Raw genomic sequence first — 11,032 nt, 5'->3', positions numbered from 1 at the left:
CCGAGGAAATCAAGAAATGGTCCGAACAAGGAGGGGTCCAGACAGATCAGGGATGGGTAACGAAGGGTAAAGCCACATGGTTTCTCCCCGATTCTATGGTTCAAGTCATTATCAATACCGCACATAGTCCAGCACATTTAGGAGAAAAAGCTATGTTAGATAGTATCCAGAACATTTGGTTCAACAAGCATTTACGAGCTGCAGCCAAGCAGAAGGTCCGTACTTGTATGATATGTTGCCAGTTTAATCCAGGTAAAAGTGTCCCGGTGGAACAAGGTGGATTCCAGCCCCCTGACCACCCTTTTGAAGTCCTCCAGATGGATTATATTCAGATGGAGCGATGTCGAGGTTTCAAGTATGTCCTTGTAGTGGTATGCGCTTTGTCCAGGTGGACAGAGGCATATCCAGTCCCAGATTACACAGCCGCGACCACTGCCAAGCAGTTGGTTCGTGAATTCTTCCCCCGCTACGGACTCCCTAGAGTCGTATATTCTGATAACGGCCAGCCATTCTCATCTGAGCTCATGAAACATATTTCCCTCTTGTTAGGGTACCAGTGGAAGTTCCATTGTGTACGCCATCCAGAAGCAGCCGGTCTCGTAGAGAGACATAATCAGACCCTGAAAATCCGAATTGCAAAAGTATGTAAAGAGAAAGGTGTGGACTGGCTAGTAGCTCTGCCAGTTGCCTTATTTTATATGCGCATGGTCGCACATTCCAGATCAGGTCTGTCCCCTTATGAGGTCGTATTCGGCCGCCCCCCTAATATGTGGGGTACACCTAGACCTCGAAGTATTACCGATGTTTCAAGTAATATGCTGACAGATTACCTAGCTTCCTTGATGTCTGCCCTCAACTCTTGTCGTTCACAGGTTGCTGCCGCATTTCCAGACAATACCGAGGTGGCACCGCATGAAATCGTTCCCGGATCCATGGTTCTTGTCCGAAATTTTGATCGTTCAAGTCCGCTGGAGCCTCGCTGGAAGGAACCCCGACAGGTCCTCCTGGCCACCCGTACTGCCGTCAAGCTGGAAGGCAGGAAGGGCTGGGTCCATTTGTCACATGTGAAAAGATTTTTGGGATTGAAACCTGTTTCAAAGAACATTTCCGAGGATCTTAAAGACTGCCAAAGTACTATTCTTAAGGACTGTCCCGCAAAAGACATTGCTACGAACCCTTCCCTGTTAGAGAAAACTCCGCAACAGGAGTATAAGCTTAAACTAAGGTCTAGTAAAATAAGTCAGCCAGTTTGATTGTCTAAGTCCTCCCCTAGGTGAAACGGTTAGACCGGTTTCTGACATGTATATAATAGACCCCCACAGAGAGAGAGTTAGTGAGAACTCTAGAAGTTGCACTATTATTTTATGTTTTCTGCTATATTTTAGCATTATGACTTCCTGCACCAGTTATGCATTTTATTTGTATTTTTCAGTTTCTCATGTAAATAAGTCTGCTAATGTTACAGTAGAGCACACGTTTAGTGATCTGCCTCCTCATGAACTCTCATATCGTCTTGCTATGCGTAATAACTCTTTTATCCGCATGTTACATTATTCACACCAGACCAGCAATGCCACAAATTGTTGGGTGTGTGGTCGACTCCCCCCTTTCCAGACACCGAAGGGAGTTCTGCCACTCTTTCCTTATCCATTTTCACATAATGGTTCGTGTGGAGCATGGTCCACGTTAACGTCATCCTCAACAGATATGTCTTTTCTGAACAGTACATGTTTCCCAGACAAGCAAGGCCTTCCCCACAGAACAGGGTTAGATCTAGAGAATGAAGTTTATAATCTAGGTAATTATTCTTCGAATTTCATGGTCCTGAATGTTCAGTCTGATTCTACTCCAGACTTACCTGCTATTTCAGTACTACCAGTCAAAGGTGAATTATGTGTCCGAAATAATGGTTCCGTACATGTAGGCCATAGTGATTGTACTACTATTGTCAAGTATAGTGACAGTGGGAAATCTATTTTCAAAGCTTCACGTCATTCTTATTTTGTTTGTGGTCAGACCGCATATGTTCGTCTGCCCCTTGATTGGGAGGGAACATGTTACATTGCCTTCCTACTGCCACCAGTTTTCCTAGCCCCACCTGACTATCATAGGAATTCCCTCCTAGTACATACTAGACACAAGAGAAATTTCCCGATTGTCGATTATACTGAAACTGCTCTAGAACAATACATAGACATCAATAAAGGTGTCTTCCCCTACTTAGGTACTGTTGTAAATAGTAAACTGATACGTAGATTAACCAGAACACTTGAAGCAGTAGTGATTGAGACTACTTCTGCTCTAGGTAACTTAACCGAAGAACAATCCTTTATGAGAATTGTCGTGCTCCAGAATCGTCTCGTCCTTGACGTCATACTGGCCGATAGGGGCGGGGCATGTAGAGTCATCGGATCTAGTTGCTGCATTTTCATTCCTAATAACGCACCGTCTGTTTATTCAGCTATTACCAGACTCCATAAAATTGCCCATATGTTACACCAAGATCCAGGCACCTGGACATGGTCCGGTTGGCTCTGGAATATAATTTCCGCCTGGGGATGGAAAGTATTGTCATTTCTGGGTATTGCAGTAGCGATCATATTCAGTTGCTGCCTCTGTTTACAATGTGGCCCTGCGATTTGCGGCATTTGTGCTACATCATGTGTTCCTAGTCCCAAGTCCCGTCCTAAATCCAGTTCCAAGAAAACTCGAGACGAGCAAATGATACTGTATGAAATGATAGATGGTATCATGAATATTGATGTTTCCTGATGGAAACGTAGTGACAAGGAGGGAATGTGGAAAAGTAAATTTTGTCATGTTCTGTGTCCCTACGTGTCCTCCATCTTATGTTATGTGTGCATGATTAAATATGCATATGTATCCCCATGTTTGATTAAAGACGCAATTACAGTTGTGTCCATCACTGGTATGCCAGTCTCCAGTTCTCGTGAAAGCTACGAGTATCAGGCCTATGTAAAGTTACGTTGCCACGTTTCTCAGTGTGCACGTTATTTCATTGTAAAGTCCCCGTTTCTAGGCCTCAAAAGGGCCCGGACACCAGATTCAGCTCCTGTCTTCTGAGTCCTCGCTGAGGAGCAATACAGCCCCCACCTGTATCCTCGACCCTTCACTTACTTCCTGCCTCACAGTGCCCGGCTCAGCCTGGCTCTGCCTCTGAGTCTGCCAAGAGTATGTTATGATTCTAGTTATCAGTCCAGCCCTCCTTCTCTGCATTCCTAAGCTACTGAATCGCATCAATAGTTTCCGTCATTGTCTAGCCTTTACGTCTCCATGTAAGAGAAATACTGCATTTAATGGTCATTTAATATTCTTCATCACGCACTACATGTAGAATAATGCATGCACCATTCTTAGAGTCTGTTAGCCTTTACCCCGATAACTTTTGGATTCTATCAACATGTTCTCTAAACATCAGATACTAGATACTGTTTAGGTACATGTCGCCCTGACTCTCCAGACTTCAGTCTCTGCTCCTAGCACAGAGTTCATAGCCCCCAGCTTCTCCTAGTAACACGTCATTGTCAGTTTACGTGCACCATTAGGTTAGAGGTCCCGGCTCCTTAGGTAGCCCCCTCCATGTTTCCGCCCCATTTATGACATATTCTGTTACGTTTGCATCACATGTCTATGTATACGCCCCTGTTACACCCATTTTTCACCCTTATCTTTCGCGACTGCTATTGACCACACCCACTGCTCCGCCTACTGTAATTCATTGTAATGTAACTGTTTTAGTATATATATTTGTGCACTGTTATTAAATGTTGCGCCGATTCTGATCCTGGCCCCGGCAGCGCTGCCATCCTGTTCCCGTGCAGGTTGTCCTGTTCCTGTCCTTTATGCTGTATTAAACCTGCAAACTCCTACTACCTCGAATCTTGACTCTTATTTATTGAGCTATCTGTTATTGCTATGTCCAGTAAAACCTAGATCCGGTATTATTTATTTATATACCACAACCCAGTGCTGAATTCCACAGCTCAACTGCTACTTTTATGTCTGTCTTTCGAGGTACCTTGTGGACCCCCCTCCAGTTGACCGTTGGAGAGGTCCAGGTGGTGCGGATGTTCAGCCGTGTGCTGAGAAGGCATCTGCCTACATGCTGCCCAGCAGTAGGTGGATTACTTCTTCCTCTCCTGAACGCATGCAGGCTCTTGTAATTTCTTGGCACTGCTCTTAGTAAACATCTCGACTTTGTAGGATTTCCCCATGAGGTTGATAGTTTTTGTTTTAACTAGCTTTTGATGGAACAAGTGACCTCACTCTCCTGCACGGATGCTCACTCACATATTCCGCAGATCAGACCATCAATCCTAGAAGCTCCAAAAAGCAAAATTGTAAACTTCGGAATCCACCCAAGGGCACCAGTTGTTGCATCAGTAGAACAGCTTAAACTTTTTCCAAGGGTTAAATATGTATGTTATGGCATCTACCAACTTCAAGAACCTAATGTTCTTTACATAGATTATACAGACCAACCTTTTTTTATCCAGCATCACAGATTGAGTTGGCGTGAGGCCCTTGCCTCGGTAGTGTCCTGGGCTCCACATTAAGATGTATATCACACAACCCTACAGAACTACATTTTTTGAAGAAAGGTCGCTCAATTAGACTAATCAATGGTGCAGTCGATATCCTCTTCAAATCCAAATACATGGCACAGTTTCCATCCTCTTTAGCCCACAATAAATGGTGCAGCCATCCCTCTCTTTAACCTCCAAGACAATGGTGCAGTCCTCACCTTCTTCAGCCCACAATAAATGGTGCAGTCCTCATGCACTGCAGACTGAATAAATAGTGCAAACTTCACCCTCATAAGCACTCAAATTAATGGAACAGGCCTGCTTCTTTTTAGAACTCAAATAAATGGAACCGTCCTCATGTTTCTGCCCTCAAAGACATTTTTCACTCCTCATGCTCTTCAGACCACATAAATGGTACATTCCTCATGCTTTTTCACACTGAAATAAACCATGCGCTAATTCTCTTCTTTAGCCCTCAAATAAATGGTCTAATCATCATCTTTATTGCTGAAATTAATGGTACAGTCCTTATACGCTACTGCACAATATTACGAGAATAGGGATAAAGATGAGAAGGATAAAGCGGAGAAGAAAACAAAAGATTTAAAGACGAAAGTTCTTCTGCAGCAAGCTTATCCGCCTCGTCAGAATCAGCCTCAGTTTCAGCAACCTCCACAGTTTCAGAGATTGTTACAGAAGCCTGAGCCTTATGCTCCGCAATTCTTTCCTGGTCCTAATCAGTGTGCTTATTGCAGAGAGGAAGGTCATTTCAAGAATAGTTGCCCGGCTTTGTTACAGTGTGCGAATGGTGTATCTGGTCAGAGAGGTCGTGGTGGTTTTCAGCAAGCTCCTAGGGGTAGGGGACATGGTGTGTTACCCCAGAATGAGCGTTCCTCTTCCCTTCAGAATTCTGTGAATTATTTTGACCGACAGAATGTTCCGAGTGGTCAGTCCGCACAGTACTATGTTGAGGATTACTGTGTTGAAGGTGAGAGTGTTGGTTATAATGATAGTTAGGACAGCCATGGGCAAAGAGAGGGAGTAGTATCAGTTCCAGGAGACCAGAGTGGACCTTATGTTGAAGTGATTACATCAGGTGTGGCAGAACCTTTTCTTTTGGATACTGGTGCGACGAAGAGTTCTATTATGCACTCTAAACTTCCTGGCGCACCTTTGTCTGGCTTGACCAATGTTTCTGTAGGATTTTCAGGCGCCCCAGTTCGTAATCCGGTTTCTAGTCCTTTGCATCTTTCTATTGGTCCTTGTGAATTGGAAGCCCCCCTTATTCTAACGACTGGTTATGGTGAGAATCTGTTGGGTTTGGACTTGCTGAAAAGATTGTATGTGATATTGCATTGTTCTCCTTCGGGAGTACAACTTACCCTTGGTAAGAAAGTGATTTCTCCAATGTCTTTGTCTAAAGATTGTCTTCCACTGGAATTGCGTTCGCTTCCTGATACACTTTGGGCTACAGGTCCCAATGATGTTGGTCTTTTGCAGATTCCACCTTATGTTGTTACCCTTAAGTCAAATGCTATTTTATATTCCCCAATATAAAATATCTAGTGATGGCGAGAGAGCTCTTCTAGCAATTATTTATGATTTGGTTGAGAAGGGTGTAATTGAAGAAACGAGAGGTAATGTGTGTAACAGTCCTGTTTTGCCTGTCCTTAAGCGGACTGATGCTTCTCAGCCATCTGTGTATCGGTTTGTGATCGATCTTCGAGAAGTGAATAAGATTGTGGTGCCACAGTTTCCTGTTGTCCCTGATATCACTGCTTTGTTGACTCTGATTCCTGCTTCGGCAGCCTGGTTTTCTGTAATTGACTTGAAGAATGCTTTCTTCAGTATTCCAATTGCCGATGAAAGTATTTTTGGCTTCTCATTAGGAGGCCGAAGCTTCCGGTTTAAGAGAGCTCCTCAAGGTTATTGTGAAAGTCCCTCCATCTATAGCAGGGGTGTCCAATCCTGTCCTGGCGGGCCGTATCCATGCCAGATTTTTGGGATATCCCCATCTGGGGATCACGGTTCGATCCCCGGCACCGGCGGCAGATTAGCCCAGCACCATGTGACTCTGGGCAATAGCTGGCGCCGCGGCTAGGGCGGCTGACTCCGGAATCTGGGGATCACGGTTCGATCCTCGGCACCGGCGGCAGATTAGCCCAGCACCATGTGACTCTGGGCAATAGCTGGCGCCGCGGCTAGGGCGGCTGACTCCGGAATCTGGGGATCACGGTTCGATCCCCGGCACCGGCGGCAGATTAGCCCAGCACCATGTGACTCTGGGCAATAGCTTGCTTAATCTTCCCGACGGCCCCTAGCGCCTAGAGATCCTTACGGGTGATTGTGCGCTTTACAAATGTGTATTATTATTATTATTATTTGGGCCGATTCCGATCCGGTTCTTAAAAGCACATCCGCCCAAATCTGTCGGACAACCACGTACGCCCGGGAGAGGACTGCCCGGGACCCGTGGAGCCCGTCCTGGTCACTCTGACCTGCCATCGGCCTGGAGAAGGGAGCGCCGGACGCCCGGGGGGAGGACTGCCCGGGACCCGTGGAGCCCGTCCTGGGCACTCTGACATGCTGCTGACCCGGGGAAGGGAACCCCGGACGCCCGGGAACCGTGGAGCCCGTCCTGGGCACTCTGACAAGCTGTTGGCCCGGGGAAGGGAGCCCCGGACGCCCGGGACCCGTGGAGCCCGTCCTGGGAACTCCGGCATGCCGTTGGCCCGGGGAAGGGAGTCCCAGATGCCCGGGACCCGTGGAGCCCGTCCTGGGCACTCGGACAAGCCGTTGTCCCCGGGAAGGGAGCCCCGGACGCCCGGGACTCGTGGAGCCCGTCCTGGGCACTCTGGCATGCCGTTGGCCCGGGGAAGGGAGCCCCGGACGCCCGGGGCCCGTGGAGCCCATCCTGGGCACTTTGACATGCCGTTGGCCTGGAGATGGAAGCCCCGGACGCCCGGGGAGGACTGCCCGGGACCCATGGAGCCCGTCCCGGGTACTTTGCCATGCTGTTGGCCTCCTGGAGATGGGTGCCCCGGACGCCCGGGGGAGGACTGCCCGGGACGTATGGAGCCCGTCCCGGGCACTTTTCCATGCCGTCGGGCTGGATGGAGCCCCGGGCGCCCGGGGGTCGAATGCCCGTGACGCATGGAGCCCGTCCCGGGCACTCTGCCATGCCGTCAGCCTGGATGGAGCCCCGGACACCCGGGGGACGACTGCCCAAGAGCCATGGAGCCGGTCCTGGGCACTTTGACATGCAGTTGGCCTGGATGGAGCCCCGGGCGCCCGGGGGACGAATGCCCGGGACGCATGGAGCCTGTCCCGGGCACTCTGCCATGCCATCGGCCTGGAGCGCCCCGTCACCCAGGGGAGGACCACCCAGAAAACCATGGAGCCCGACCCGGGCACTCTGCCATGCCACCAACCTGGATGGAGCCCCGGACGCCTGGGGGTCGAATGCCCGGGACGCATGGAGCCCGTCCCGGGCACTCTGCCATGCCGTCGACCTGGATGGAGCCCCGGACGCCCGGGGGACGACTGCCCAAGAGCCATGGAGCCCGTCCTGGGCAATTTGACATGCCGTTGGCCTGGAGGAAGGAAGCCCCGGGTGGCCAAAGGGAGGTGTTGCCCAGGCATAGCCCATCTGGTCCCCATGGCAGAGAACCACCAGCCTTGGAGGGGAGTCCGGGAGTACCCTTCTCCCTAGTAATCCGGAGGGAAATTACCCCCCTTTCTTGTAATCTGTGAACGCGAGGTGACAGAGGGGCCCCAAGGCGTGAAAGAACCCGACCTCATGAAGCCCTCGCTTGGATCCGGGAGGCGAATGGCACCTCATCGGGACTTCCAGGGAAGTTCGGCCATCTGGTCGCCCCATAGGAAAGCGTTGCGGGCGACCAGATGCCCGAGGGGATCCGGGCGACCAGATGGGCGAGGGAATCTGGGCGATCAGATGGCCAGGCATGGAAGTGAAGCCGCCTGGACTCTCCCGACCCCGTCCCCGTCCGGGACGAATGCCCGGGGCGCATGGAGCCCGTCCTGGGCACTTTTCCATGCCGTCGGCCTGGAGCCCCCCCCGACACCCAGTGCAGGACCACCGTGAAAACCATGGAGCCCGACCCGGGCACTCTGCCATGCCGCCAACCTGGATGGAGCCCCGGACGCATGGGGGTCGAATGCCCGGGACGCATGGAGCCCGTCCCGGGCACTCTGCCATGCCGTCGACCTGGATGGAGCCCCGGACGCCCGGGGGACGACTGCCCAAAAGCCATGGAGCCCGTCCTGGGCAATTTGACATGCCGTTGGCCTGGAGGAAGGAAGCCCCGGGTGGCCAAAGGGAGGTGTTGCCCAGGCATAGCCCATCTGGTCCCCATGGCAGAGAACCACCAGCCTTGGAGGGGAGTCCGGGCATACCCTTCTCCCTAGTAATCCGGAGGGAAATTACCCCCCTTTCTTGTAATCGGTGCACGCGAGGTGACAGAGGGGCCCCAAGGCGTGAAAGAACCCGACCTCATGAAGCCCTCGCTTGGACCTGGGAGGCGAATGGCACCTCATCGGGACTTCCAGGGAAGTTCGGCCATCTGGTCGCCCCATAGGAAAGCGTTGCGGGCGACCAGATGCCCGAGGGGATCCGGGCGACCAGATGGCCGAGGGAATCTGGGCGATCAGATGGCCAGGCATGGAAGTGAAGCCGCCTGGACTCTCCCGACCCCGTCCCCGTCCCCGTCCCCGTCCGGGACGAATGCCCGGGGCGCATGGAGCCCGTCCTGGGCACTTTTCCATGCCGTCGGCCTGGAGCCCCCCCCCCGACACCCAGGGGAGGACCACCATGAAAACCATGGAGCCCGACCCGGGCACTCTGCCATGCCGTCAGCCTGGATGGAGCCCCGGACGCCCGGGGGTCGAATGCCCCGGACGCATGGAGCCCGTCCCGGGCACTCTGCCATGCCGTCAGCCTGGATGGAGCCCCGGAGGCCCGGGGGACGACTGCCCAAGAGCCATGGAGCCCGTCCTGGCCAATTTGACATGCCGTTGGCCAGGAGGAAGGAAGCCCCGGGTGGCCTAGGGAGCTGTTGCCCAGGCATAGCCCATCTGGTCCCCATGGCAGAGAACCACCAGCCTTGGAGGGGAGTCCGGGCGTACCCTTCTCCCTAGTAATCCGGAGGGAAATTACCCTCCTTTCTTGTAATCTGTGCACGCGAGGTGACAGAGGGGACCCAAGGCGTGAAAGAACCCGACCTCATGGAGCCCTCGCTGGGATCCGGGAGGCAAATGGCACCTCATCGGGACTTCCAGGGATGTTTGGCCATCTGGTCGCCCCATAGGAAAGCGTTGCGGGGGACCAGATGGCCGAGGGGAAATGTGCAACCAGGTGGCCGGGACCGAAAGGACTCGCTGCTTCCCACCCTGAGCCTTCGCGGTAGGGCTGCTGCCTGCCCACACCGGGCAGGGCTCAGGGACCCCCGGCTGGTCCTCCGGCACGGTGAGGACCACCGGAGCTCTCAGGCCCGGACGCCCAGGGGAGGACTGCCCGGGACCCGTGGAGCCCTTCCCAGGGACTTTGCCAATGCCATTGGCCTCCTGGAGATGGGTGCCCCGGATGCCCGGGGGATGACTGTCCGGGACCAGTGGAGCCTGTCCTGGGATCCCTGACCTGCCGTCAGCCTGGAGACGGGAGCGCCGGAAGCCCAGGGGAGGACTGCCCGGGACCCGTGGAGCACGTCCTGGACACTCTGACATGCCGTTGGCCCGGGGAAGGGAGCCCCGGACGCTCCGGACCCGTGGAGCCCGTCCTGGGAACTCTGGCATGCCGTTGGCCGGGGAAGGGAGTCCCAGATGCCCGGGACCCGTGGAGCCCGTCCTGGGCACTCTGACAAGCCGTTGTCCCGGGGAAGGGACACCCGGACGCCCGGGACTCGTGGAGCCCGTCCTGGGCCCTCTGGCATGCCTTTGGCTCGGGGAAGGGAGCCCCGGACGCCCGGGACCCGTGGAGCCCATCCTGGGCACTCCGGCATGCCGTTGGCCCGGGGAAGGGAGTCCCAGATGCCCGGGACCCGTGGAGCCCGTCCTGGGCACTCTGACAAGCCGTTGTCCCGGGGAAGGGAGCCCCGGATGCCCGGGACTCGTGGAGCCAGTCCTGGGCACTCTGGCATGCCGTTGGCCCGGGGAAGGGAGCCCCGGACGCCCGGGGCAGGACTGCCCGGGACCCATGGAGCCTGTCCTGGGCACTCTGACATGCCGTTGGCCCGAGGAAGGGAGCCCCGGACGCCTGGGGGAGGACTATCCGGGACCCGTGGAGCACTCTGACCGTGGACCACTCCGACATGCCGTTGGCTCCGGGCCTGCAGGGCTCCAGGGCTCCAGGGCCTGCAGGGCTCCGAGGCTCCAGGGCTCCGGGTCTGCGGGGCTCCGGGGCTGCAGGGCTCGGGGGTTGCAGGGGTCGGGGGCTCCGGGGCTGCAGGGCTCGGGGGTTGCAGGGGTCG

Source organism: Lissotriton helveticus, chromosome 5_1 (assembly GCF_964261635.1).
Source record: "Lissotriton helveticus chromosome 5_1, aLisHel1.1, whole genome shotgun sequence".
Taxonomy (NCBI): Eukaryota; Metazoa; Chordata; class Amphibia; order Caudata; family Salamandridae; genus Lissotriton; species Lissotriton helveticus.
This window is presented reverse-complemented; position numbering follows the sequence as displayed.